We start from the raw sequence: 12445 nt of genomic DNA, 5'->3' as shown, positions 1-12445 counted from the left end.
ATTGCTTTTTTTTTTAACCAAGTACATTCGCCCTATAATTTTAAACCTATGTGTATTTTAAGGATCATTTAATCCATGTATCTCCAATTCCTCCAGTCTTAAATCATCACATTGTTATTTTATGTAAGAGGTACTTAATGTCTGAAGAAGCTTTTGGAGACTTTTTATAAGCTCTAAGACATTTTTTCCCCTCCCAGACCAGTGGTTACATTTTGTCAAAAGTAAACAAATTACAAGGAAATCCAAATCTAAGTCTTGTTCAATAGTCCAAAAGTATGAATTTCAGAGGGAATGAAACTTGGCAAAATTCATTTTCCCTTCCTTACCACCATGCTCTCCATGCTAGCCGGGAGCCAATGCTGAGGAGGGACATTCAGCTGCTTCTTTGAGGGACATCTGCATCTGAAGGAGAAGTCTGGCCTTCAGGGACCAGATTGTTTTGCCCCTAATGAAAGGAGGGGAGGGAGGACTCAAATACCCAGATTAAAATAATCTAATACAGATTTCAAGTTACTGAATAGCACAGAAAGTGATAGTAACGAAACCATTTATCATTGCCACAGTATTTTCACATCAAAAATAAGATTACTGTATTTTCCCCCTACAGGGACAAGGATTTTTCATGTGGTTATGAATAAATATACAGACTATTAAAATATATTTGCATGTTATGTTGAAAATTCCCCTATTTCAAGTAGGTAAAATTAAATATATATATATATATATATATATATTAATTGCTGCTGCTTACTGCAACTAAAATCCCTCATCACAAAAAGACCTGAGATGATATGCAAAAACACATCTAAATTAAAAATGTTGTGGTGACCTGCGTTCAAATCTAATACCCAATCACTTTGCTAAACCTATTTCCTCATGTATAAAATGAATAATTATCATTAGTTCTTTTTTTCTTTTTTTGAGGTATACAAAGTGCTTTGAAGAGTTAGTTTTGTTGTTGTTTGGTCATTTCAGTTGTGTCTGACTCCTCCTAACACCATTTGGGGTTTTCTTAGCAGAGATACTGGAATGGTTTGCCATTTCCTTCTACAGCTCATTTTGCAGATGAGGAAACTGAGGCAAACAGGGTTAAGTGACTTGCCCAGGGTCACACAGCTAGTAAGTGTTTGAGGCCAGATTTGAACTCAGGAACTTCCAGGCTACATACCTGCCCCTGAAGAGTTGAACTAGAAAACAATACTAGTAACAGCTAGCATTTATAAAGCATTTCAAAGTTTGAAAACTATTTCACAAATGCTTTCTCATTGAAACCTGACAACTCTTTGAGGCAGGTGCCATTATTTCCCCTGATTCTGGAAATCTTTTTTTTTCTAGTTCTGAATCTTTTTCTATGCAATCCAACAAGCACTTACTGAGTGCTTTATGATTGGCACTCTACCCAGATGCTGAGGATACATACAAAGGCAAAAACAACGACAAACAAGAAACACACTCTAGGTAGCTAGTTGGCTCCGGGATAGAGCACTGGGCCTAGAATCAGAAAGACTTGGGTTCAAATCCCATCTCATCAATACTGGAAGACTGGGCAAGTCATTTACCTCAACTATAAAATGGGGATAATAATCTACCTCACAGTTTGTGAGGGTCAAAGGAGATATCCGTGAAAGCCCTTAGCACAGGCCTGGCAAGAAAAAGGTGCCATATAGTGTTAATTCCCTTTTCCTCCACTTCCCTTTGGAAGTGAGGTGGTGCAGTGGGTAAAATGCTAGATCTGGAGTTAGGAAGACTCCTCTTTCTGAGTTCCAATCTGGTCGCAGACACTAAGCAAGTGACCCTGGGCAAGTCACTTAACCCTGTTTACCTGGGTTTCCTCATCTGTAAAATAAGCCAGAAAACGAAATGGCAAAGCCCTCCAGTATCCTTGCCAAGAAACCCCCAAATGGGGTCAGAAAGAGTCAGACAAGACTGAAATGACTCAACAACAATAACAATAACCACATGCTCTATGGGTGAGGGGAGGAAAGAAGGGGGTTCTAAAAAGGGAGCTAACACTGAACAGGTGGGTCAGAAAGGCTGGCTCCCCTGAGGTATTTCAGGGCTTACGGACAGTTCTAGTCATAACAGTAAATCCTGGAACGCGATGCATGTTCCCAGAAAATACAGACAACTGGTAAGCTGGGACAAAAAGCCCTTAGCATGTGTCATTAAAAATTCTGCTAATTATAGAAAAGAAGCATAAGGCCAAAGGGAGCATTTGCCTCTTTTGACATTAATCAAATTCACCTTTGCTTGCAAAAATCATAACAGAAAGCTAACCTGTAGGTCTGTCTTAGTGAGGAAACGGATTGCACATGTCATAGAAATGATAGGCACCTTTGTAATGAAAAGGCTCCCGCTGAGTGAGGGGTGAGACACTCAAGTAAGGCAGTCTGTGCCCTGACCACACTCTCTTATTACAGCTGAGCTCACTCACAGTAGTCATGTCAGAATTGTGGCTGGGGGGTCTTCCTTTAGTGTTTGCAGAAATGCACATTATGAATTATGATGGTTATTTTAGAGCCGAGTATTCAAAGAGCCTCAGTTAGACCTTTGTTTTAGTGAGCACAAGCTCACTGCCAGCTGCAAACTGCAGCTGTCTCTCAGTATTTGTGAGGACAAACCCTTCTCACTATCACTGATCATTTACCCGGAGGCAGCCTAGCGTGCACTCAGATAGGCCCAGCAAACCACTTGCAGTCTCAATCAATTGCCTATGTGGGTACCACTAGTACACAAGGGTATGGCAGAAAACTTTTGGCTACCTGATACATGATAATAAAGGCATCTGTCCCCAAAAATTATTTCATAATTATTTCATATTTCAAAATTATTTCACAAACTGACTGGTCTGTCAATCCCTAATACATACTGTCTCCTACAGAAGGCAAAAGAAGGCATGCACTCCAATCACCAAAGGTTATCCTGAGCAGAATGACCCCTGGAGAGACTGCCAAGTGGATGGCCAAATGCCAGCACCCTCTCTCAAAGCATGGGAATGTGGGGGTCAGAAGGCTACAGGAAAGGGATGAGGTCAGAAAGGCTGGTATGGCCCAGTTGCCAAGGGTAGTGACCACATCTGGCATCATGTAATAAAGGCACAAAAGGTGAATCTAAGGAAATTGCATTTGGGGTACTGGATGGAGTAAATTAGAAAATTAGGGTGAGTAAAAGAGAAGTGAAAGATTCTCTTTCAGTATCATATGCCCAAGACATTAAGCAAGATTTCCTACTTGAATTGACAAGAAATATAGAAATTTCTAGGAACTATTCATTGCTCCAGACATTAATACTTCAAGAAATAAGAAATTTCATCAGTGCGGATATTCCACCCCACAGCTGCGATCCCAGACCCTCCCTATAACATAATACCAGGGCAAATTATAGCACTTAGCATCTATTCTTAATAGATTTACAGAATGGTTTCTGACTGTTTCTGAGTTTCAGTATATTTCTCAGAATAAAAAGTAAGAAAAAGCAAATTATTACCCAATAGTTTACCGGCGGTGATGAGCCTAGCTACACTTAGGCTTATCCTTAGATAGCAGATTCAATTCTTTCTTAGGTTCATCTGTAAAGTCTTTTCAACCTGGTAGGATATGCCAGTAATTGGGTCCTACTGGCAGGGCTTTCAAAAAACTCTGGGTCACATCCATGTTTTGTTGAAGATATTTGGGCTAAGGCCCTATACCATGATGCTGTCATTTTTTCAGTTGTGTCCAACTCTTCGTGACCTCATTTGGGGTTTCTTGGCAAAGATACTGGAGTGGTTTGCCAATTTCTTCTCCAATTCATTTTACAGATGAGGAAACTGAGGCAAACAGGGTTAAGCAACTTGCCTAAGGTCACTCAGCTAATAAGTGACTGAGGCCATATTTGAACTTAGGTCCAGGTTCAGCTCTCTATCCACTGTGCCAACTAGCTGCCCACCCATACCATACAAGCTTAATATAAAGTATTTGTAGAGCCAGATAAATCTGTTTTCATATTCTTCTCATTGCAAGAAGAAAAAAAATGCCCTACTTGCACTAATTCTCTGTAACCATAGAAACTGAGTATACCAAGGGCAAATTTTGTCATTTCTGCCTCCATAACATATCACATACATCCCTTTCTCTCCATTCACCTAGCCATCACCCTAGTTCTGAGCCTCATCACCTTCCACCCTGACTATTTCAATAGCCTTCAAAGAGGTCAGTCTGCTGCAAATCATTCTCTGCTCCAATCCATCTTTCACTCATCTGCCCAAGTGATTTTCCTAAAGCATAGCATAGGTCTGACCATATCATCCTCTACTCGGTAAACTTCAGTGGTTCTATACTATACCTCCAGGATCAAAAGTAAAGCACCATTTGGCATCTAAATCTATAACCTGGTTCTATCATACCTCTCCAGTATTCCTTATATGTTACTTCTTCCCATACATTCTGTGTTCCAAATATACTGACTTATTTGTTCTTTCTCACACACATGGCCCATCAACCATATTTAATGTACCACATACATCAAATGTTGTCCCTCACTTCTGAATATTAGAATCCCTGGCTTCCTTCAACACTTGGCTCAAGTACCGTTTTCTCCAGGATTATATGGTACTAATAATTTTACTGCAATGATTTAAAAGGACTTTCTTGGTCCCTCCACTTGTTGGTGCCTTCCAATCTAAGGTCATCTTCCATCTATGTGATATGCATGTGTGTACTTATAGACATGTTGTCTTCTCCATTAGAATGTAAAGTCCTTATAGGCAGCACTAAATAGATGATTATTAATTGTTTAAAAGCTAACACATGGAACTTTTCAGACAGTAAATTGAAAGCTACTTAACAGCAAATATCATGCCTCAGGCTAAGCTTCCTAGCCTCCATAGCACCTAGAACAAAATTGAGCATAAAGTAGATATTCCTTGACTTTTGATGGAGATAGAGACTGGACCTGTAATATCATTTGCAGAGGGCATTTTTGGGTGAGGAAACATCCTCTAGTTGTGGAAGTTATCAGCTTCTCTGCAATTTACTGTTTTAGAGAGTTGCCTAGACTATTGTGAGGTTAAGTGATTTGTTCAGGGTCACATAGCCAGTCAGAGTCAGGAGCAGGATTTGAACTCAAGTCTCTCCCTTGTTGTAAGACTAGCTCTCTATCCACTCTACCATGCTGCATCTTAATGAATACTTACTGAATATATTTTTAGATGATTGTGAGCCATAAATCTGTAGTAATTACCCTTGTCCCATGAAAGTTCTGTGAGAACTATCCTTTATTATATAAAGAGAAAAAAAGCATAGTACAAGTTCAAAAGATTCATTATGAAATTTTACATGTAGCGTATGATGTGCATTTGACTGATCACAGTCTCAAAGGAATAGCCATGGATACAAGTTGGAAACAACAGATCAACAGCCTCTGTGTGCGAATGCACGTTTTTATATGTTTGTGTGCTGGAGAACAGCGAACCAATATAAACACTTTCTTTCCCATCACTGAAACATGCACGTGATTCCTAAAGTAGTTTGGTTCAAGGGTCGAAATCATAAGGAGTCACAAGGTCATTTAACAATAGCAGAGTTAAGTCCACAGTCTTGCCTTATTTAAGTGACTTGTAAAACACAGAGATCTCTGCTAGAATCAATATTCCCCCAAGAAATAGTACCATTGAGTCCTAAAATTTTTGGATTGCTCTCACAGTAGCAGGTCTTTTTTTGTTTGTTTCACTCATTGTTCAATCTTTCTTTTTAGATGCGTTGCATGCTATGAGCTTGGGTGTTATTATAAATAGAGAGGAAGGCTGTAATAATGTATTTCAGTTAGGAAGAGGCACTTGAAAGAAATTGGTTTTGCTATACACATGATGTGAAATAATCAATAGTGGTTTAGTCTGACAAGCACTGTCAATATCCATTGTCACAGTTCAGAAAGTCGTTAATGGATAGTTCTTCAAAAACTAATGCTTTCAACACATGTTAAAAGTCCTGAAGTTTACTGTACCTGGCAGGAATTAATCATATGTGATCCCCCGGGATTGTATAAAAATTTTTGTTTGTTTGCCACAAACTATTATGTGACCATGGGGAAGTCACTTAACCTTTGTAAGCCTCTATTTTCTCATCCGTGAAATAGGAACAATAATATTCATACTACCTTTCTCACAGAATTGTTGTGAGGGAAATAATGCTGAAACCTTGAAGAGCTACATAAATTGAGTGATCAATGCCATCTTATACCCCATTTCTAGCACAGGAACCACATAGACATGCTTCCTTTCTATCTGCTTTTCCCTATTATTCACTGATCCTAATCACTGATCTCTTACTAGTGACTTCTGGCCACAATATGATGCCTGGCTTGGTACAATGCACAATATGAGCTCAAAGCTTAATTCTGGAGGGCCAAGCTCAGGACTGTGTGGTTTTGACTGATATTCTAGTGTGTCCAGAGCTATCTCTTCTCTTCTTGACTCATGACTCACTACTATAACCTCAGGCAATTCATTTTGCACTCAGAACCATAATGACTACCTTCTTATAAGGAATGTTTTCAGCAACAAGGAGTTCGTGGAGGTTAGGTGATTTAAGATCTTAGAAAGAAAGTGCTTCACTATGGCACTTGGCTGCTCTTACTTGTGCTTTTCACATTCAAATAACCACTTTGACAGTTTTATGGCTCAAATATGGGGTTCGGGTGATCAGATTGCCCAGCCACCCTCGAAGAAACTGATCCTATAGTTCAAAGGAATTGATAAGCTGGTTTTTGTTTATTTTATTTTATTTTCTTAAGCTACATGAGTTTCATCTCTTATTTCTTTTAAAATATTAATTTTCTCAACAATTAAACACTGTTCAAACTACCTCTGCCCTTCAGTCATTTTTCTCTCCTAGTTCTAATTTTCTCTGGGGAAAAAATTATAGATACAATCAAGAAGATTCATGACCGTACTAAGTGCTAGAAATTTTAAATGATTTAAAACAACAACAAAGGTACCACATGCCCCTCCCTACCATGCCAATTGATAATGGAGTATCTTTAACACAATCCCACACAGTCATATATCAAATGAGATAATGTACAAGATTTTTATCATCAAAAATCACTAGAAATATAACAATGTAACATAAAGATGTATAAGGTATTATCCTCATCATGATTATAGGAGTTTAGTGTGATGAGCAAAAGATTCTGAAAGGACCTATGTATGTGACGCTAGACAAATTATACACCTTCCCAGGGGTCTTAGTTTCTTCATCTATAAAATGAGAAGGATTAAAAATTAATTGTTTTTTTAAAAAGAAGGGAAAAAAGGATGGACTACATGACCTCTAAAATCCCTTCCATCTCTACATATATGATCCATACATATGAGTCCCATAGATATAAATATATATAATGTGAATTGTTATTATTTATAAAATATGGATCTACATATAAATAGATACATAGATAGGCTTGATTTAAAAGATAAGGTTCTATCTAATTTAAACCCATGTAAGTATCTTCTGGTCTTCAGAGATTAGAACTGAAGATACATAACATTCAATAATAGGCTTAATTCATTCATATATATATATATATTAAGACCCTCTCTTTAAAACAATCTATGTACTGGTTTCCTATAATTCTGCTTTATGGCTTCTATAAAGTCAATGAGGTTTTGTGTCACATTCTCCATTCATTTTTTTTCCTTTTTTGCTCATTTTAAAGACTTCTCTTCACATTTATCACTGAAGCTCTCCTGGCTTGATTTTGCTACAATCTGTTTTCCATCACCAAGAGAGCTCATCCCAATATAAAATATACAATCTTTGATACATGGACAGCATAATTTCTGTCTTAATCTGGATTGGTGCCCTGTGGTTTTTGGTCATTTAGGTTTTGAAAATCAGCTGCCACCTTTGCTCAGTAGCTACTTTATTAGCAAATCTATCAATGCTGTGAACAGCTCCAAGTGACAAAGTTTCACAGACACTATATGAAGCCAGAAGATGCTAGAGATGCAATATTATGTCAATAGAAAGAGGTCTTAATGATCTCTCTCCTTACACTGTACTTTAGATTGTATCTTAAAATGTAACTAGGTGCATGGAAGGAAAGAATTATGTCCCTATTTACAAAAAGATCATAAAGAGATCATACCAGAGGTATGCCTCTTGATTTTTTTGTGTATATCTTAGAGCTCTTTCCTTTGTCTTTGTTTTTCTAAAAGTTTAATAATCTCTTTCATCTTTGCTTTAAGAAACACATTAAATGCTGGTTTATCAATGTACCCAAAATGTCTACCATGGAGGAATATCTATTGTTACTTTTTTGTTATTGAAGAATGGTCAGATTTGACCATTCAGTGTTCCCTAGACATGGCAATCCTGTATCTTCTCAGCATGCACATATATGTCCTCATTTCTGTTTTTTAGAGTCTCTAGCTTCCTTCAAAGCACAATCCAGATTTCCCCTACTCTATGAGGCTTTTTTTTCTTTCTGACACATACCCCACTCACTCTTAAAATTATTCTGTACCCTTTTGTGGATATATATTGTATTCCACCAGTAGAATGCATGCTCCTTGAGGACAGGAACAGTTTCATTTTTGTCTTTGTCTCTCCAGTGCGCAATATAGGATTAGCATATAATCCCTTTCTTATTCACTTGAAATTCATCTGTTGAACCATAATCTACTATGTCCATTCTAAGCAGTAGAATCTCTACAATAACGAATTACATTGAGGTCTATACTACATGCTATACAAAGAGTAAAGCAAAGACACTATTCCTTAAAGACTGCTGAACACTTACATTGTGAGAAGGAACACATTAACTTAAACATGCATATTCAATCTGCTGATAACCGAATATAAATCATAAAATAGGCTTCAAAACAACTGTGACTGATTTATAATGGTTAAAGATCATATTTGTGTTGGGCATGGTAAGTAAAAAAACTGTCAGTTTTTTCCCTTTCTTGGCATTGTTAAAAATTTGACTGACAAATTGACCCCTTGGCAGATGACTTTCTTTAAGCTATGTGCTCACTTTGAAGCTCCAGAGCAATTGAACTTTTAGTTGAAGTAAAATGACCTTATTTTTGCTTATCCAATGTGGAATAAGCAATGGAATCCAAAAGATCATACTCAGCTTCTATCATAGAGAAGGAAGGACCAGTTGTCCATGGACTCCAACATTCTCTATATCTTTCTTTCCATACTACAAACAAAATAGCTTGAATGTTGCAGAGTTTCAGGGGACCTTCCTTTGTATTAGCTTTTATTTTATGAAAGGGACTCAGAATTTCAAGCTACTGACCCATTACTTAATTTAATGCATACTTTTTGAATTATAATTATTGCCAGTTTTTATATCAATATTAATGTATGAAGTGATGAACAACACATCACAATTTGCCTACAAGAAAAGAAGAGTACGATCTACCATGACTGGGATATTTCCTGAGATATCTAGTCACTATATAGCTCTCAAAATATTGGTATATTTCTTGACAAAAGAGAAGATAAGGCCCTCTGAGCATAGCTAATACAGAAAATCTGAAGTTTTAATCCAATAATTTCCTATAATTTCCTTTTACCTGCCTTAATAATGAAGATATGGCATGAGGGAGACTTTAACTTCACAAACAATGAGAGGTGTACAAGCAGTAATCATTTGGATTTTAAGATTATAGAAATAAAGGTGAAAGTGACAAAGGTCATCTAAAACAACTCCCTCATTTTACAAATGAGAAAATTAAGGCCCAGAGAATTTTTAATTTCTTCTATTGTACCATGGTGGCTCCCATGATGAATAAAGTTCGAGTAAACAACCATACTTGAAATCACACATTTCCAAAAATTTGAAATGTTCTAACCTGAATTATATTGCTAAATGCTCTAAAATCCTCACTTTCTTTTTTCTGGCACAAAAAGTAGCAACAAACATATGATCCTTTTTTTGAGAATCTAGTAGCCTGTTTTTATATTAATGATACTTAAAACTGGGAGTTGCATGATTAAAACAGGGTATAGCAATTAAAATATCCATAAACTGTCTTCCAGTTTTTGCCAAAGTTAACCAAGTCTTGCAGAGATTCAATCATTTAGTTTCTTAGTCTGTATGTGAAGAAAATATTGTTTCTTCTTTTTTTCAATAAGTATGTGGGAAAAGTGAAATTTAATGATATAGTAATTTAGTCTAAATATACCTTTTTCAGTCTGCCCACTATGATGCAGTACTTCATGTGCAAAGTGAGTTATTTGTGAAGCTCTCATCCTTCACTCCAGCTAAGTCTTGATCCTCAAAACAAAGCAGTATTTTTACAGTTTGACAAATAAAAACACACATGTGGTTCTTTAATCAGGTTGTATGGCTTCACAAGGGATAACCAGTACTAGATAGTTAATATATGGGAAAAACTGAAATACGGGTTTTAACTCAGTATTATGAAGAACTTTCTATGATTACAGACATCCCAAACTAAAATGTTATTTTGAAAATTAATGAGTTCTTTTTTTTACTATTCATGCAAAGATTCCATACCTAGCTGGCACAGTGTTCTAGAGAAGGTGTTCTTAGTCTGAGTAGGAAATTGGACTAGATAACCTCATCTAACTCATTCTACAATTCTATGCGTTGAACTTTCTTTCCTTTTCCATTTTCTTTTTGTTAAGACGTTCTCATTTGCCTATGACATGGGAAAACATTTAGAGACAATATGGTATAATGGACAGAGAGAATATTGATCTTGAAGCCAGCAAGACCTGTGTTCAAGTCTCACCTCTAATGCCTATTGGCTTTGTAACCCTAGACAAGTCACTTAATCTCTTAGTGACATAGACAACTCTAAGATCATAAGCTTCAGACCTGCATTGGTAAAGAGAATTTTTGCATCTAAGGATTCCTTATATCAGTGAAATCACAAGACCATTCCTTATCCCCATAGGAAATTATAAGAAAGTAATTTAGAATAGGAGGGGAAAAGTAGTATGGAAAATGAGGATGACACTAATACAGTTTTATTGTAGAACAGTTGCATGATACATTTTGTAATATATTTTAGGATCTATAGAGGCTAAAATCAATTAATCAAGAAAAGAATTTATTATAAACACCTGCTTTATTCCCAGAACCATACAAAGTGCCAGGGATAAAGACCAAAATAAAGTCAGTCCTGCTCTCAAGGAGGTTGTGAACTACTGGTGGGAGTAGGGGGCAAAAAGTCCAACATCACTTTATTAAAGACAATTTTGCATATTGGTTAGAGTGCTAAACTTGGAGTCAGAAAGACCTGGGTTCAAATCCCACTTTAGATACTTACTAGCTTTCTGATCCTGGGCAAGTCATTTCATGTCTCTGGGCCTCGGTTTACTCATTTGTGTAATGCAGCTAGAGTTGATGCCCTTTAAAGTCCCTTCTAGCTCTAACTCTACCATTCTATTTTGACATTTAGTTCACAGTCTCCTAGCCTTTGACATTGTATTTAATAAAAACATTAAAGTACTAAATTCAAAGATGCCTTGCCCTGGTTTCCCTTTTTCTTTCAAGTATTGGGGGGCTCAGCTAACCAGGCAGTCAGCCTATACTTACTTTGACTTTAGCACAAGTTAGTCTTTGTGTGTAGTCTAAAAAAGAAGTGGGGCCAAGTAGCCTAGAAAGCTTTTGTTTATAATCATAGTTCTAAAGGGTAATGATTCTGTTTTCCTTTGGTAACATCATTGAAACATTAGCTCTCTCAGCATTTCCAAATAAAAAAACATGTAATTGTAACATGGGAATACCGCGAGAACAGCGGCTTGGCAAGAAAAAGAGATATTTCAAAATATGGTCCCAGCAAGAGGAGTTCTGGCAGATGCTCAATTCTGGATCATATTATAGAACCCTTGGATCTCTGGAAGGCTTGAGTTTTTCTTGGGTCTTCCATACATGTTTAATCAAATGGATAGTGGACATCCATCAAAACTGTCTTTGCTGCCATTTTTCTCCTTGCTTTTTAAAGTCTGGCTTTAAATATGCTGAGATGGCTCATTACAATTACTCTCTGTACCTCTAGAGGTAGTTTTAACACCATAATTGCTGTTCCAGGTATAAAAATGACTTCAAGGTTAGGCTAACACCAAGTCTCCTATGTAGATCAAATCAAAGATCCCACGATTTTAACCATCCTCTGGTGTGAACAGCTTTAGCATCAATTAAATCTCTCAACCAGTTTAGTATTTTGCTCAAAGAAAATGACCATGTGCACATTATTATCAATTACAGCTCAGGTTGTATATTGCTGTTGGAAAATCTTAGAACTTGAGAAATAATAGATGTATAAGTAAGTAACTGCTCAGATCTGAAGGAAAATAAGCAGCCATCAATAGAAAAAAAGAAAAGGGAAACTCTAAATGAAAACAAACCAAAAAGCAAAAATTCTGTGATGTTCAGAAAATTAATCACAATTCTGAATTACTTTTCCTAGACTTTGCAATAT

At 36.7% G+C, this 12445-nt stretch overlaps 1 protein-coding gene across 1 annotated transcript in view; it reads left to right on the top strand.

Moving 5' to 3' along the window:
• The window catches only part of ARHGAP15 (Rho GTPase activating protein 15), an 820106-nt gene that overhangs the window by 462733 nt on the left and 344928 nt on the right, over positions 1–12445 (top strand). The gene's annotated exons all lie outside the window — the stretch shown is intronic.

Source organism: Vombatus ursinus, unplaced genomic scaffold (genome assembly GCF_900497805.2).
Source record: "Vombatus ursinus unplaced genomic scaffold, bare-nosed wombat genome assembly UNPS02014816.1, whole genome shotgun sequence".
In the NCBI taxonomy this organism is placed as follows: domain Eukaryota; kingdom Metazoa; phylum Chordata; class Mammalia; order Diprotodontia; family Vombatidae; genus Vombatus; species Vombatus ursinus.
This window is presented reverse-complemented; position numbering and strand designations above follow the sequence as displayed.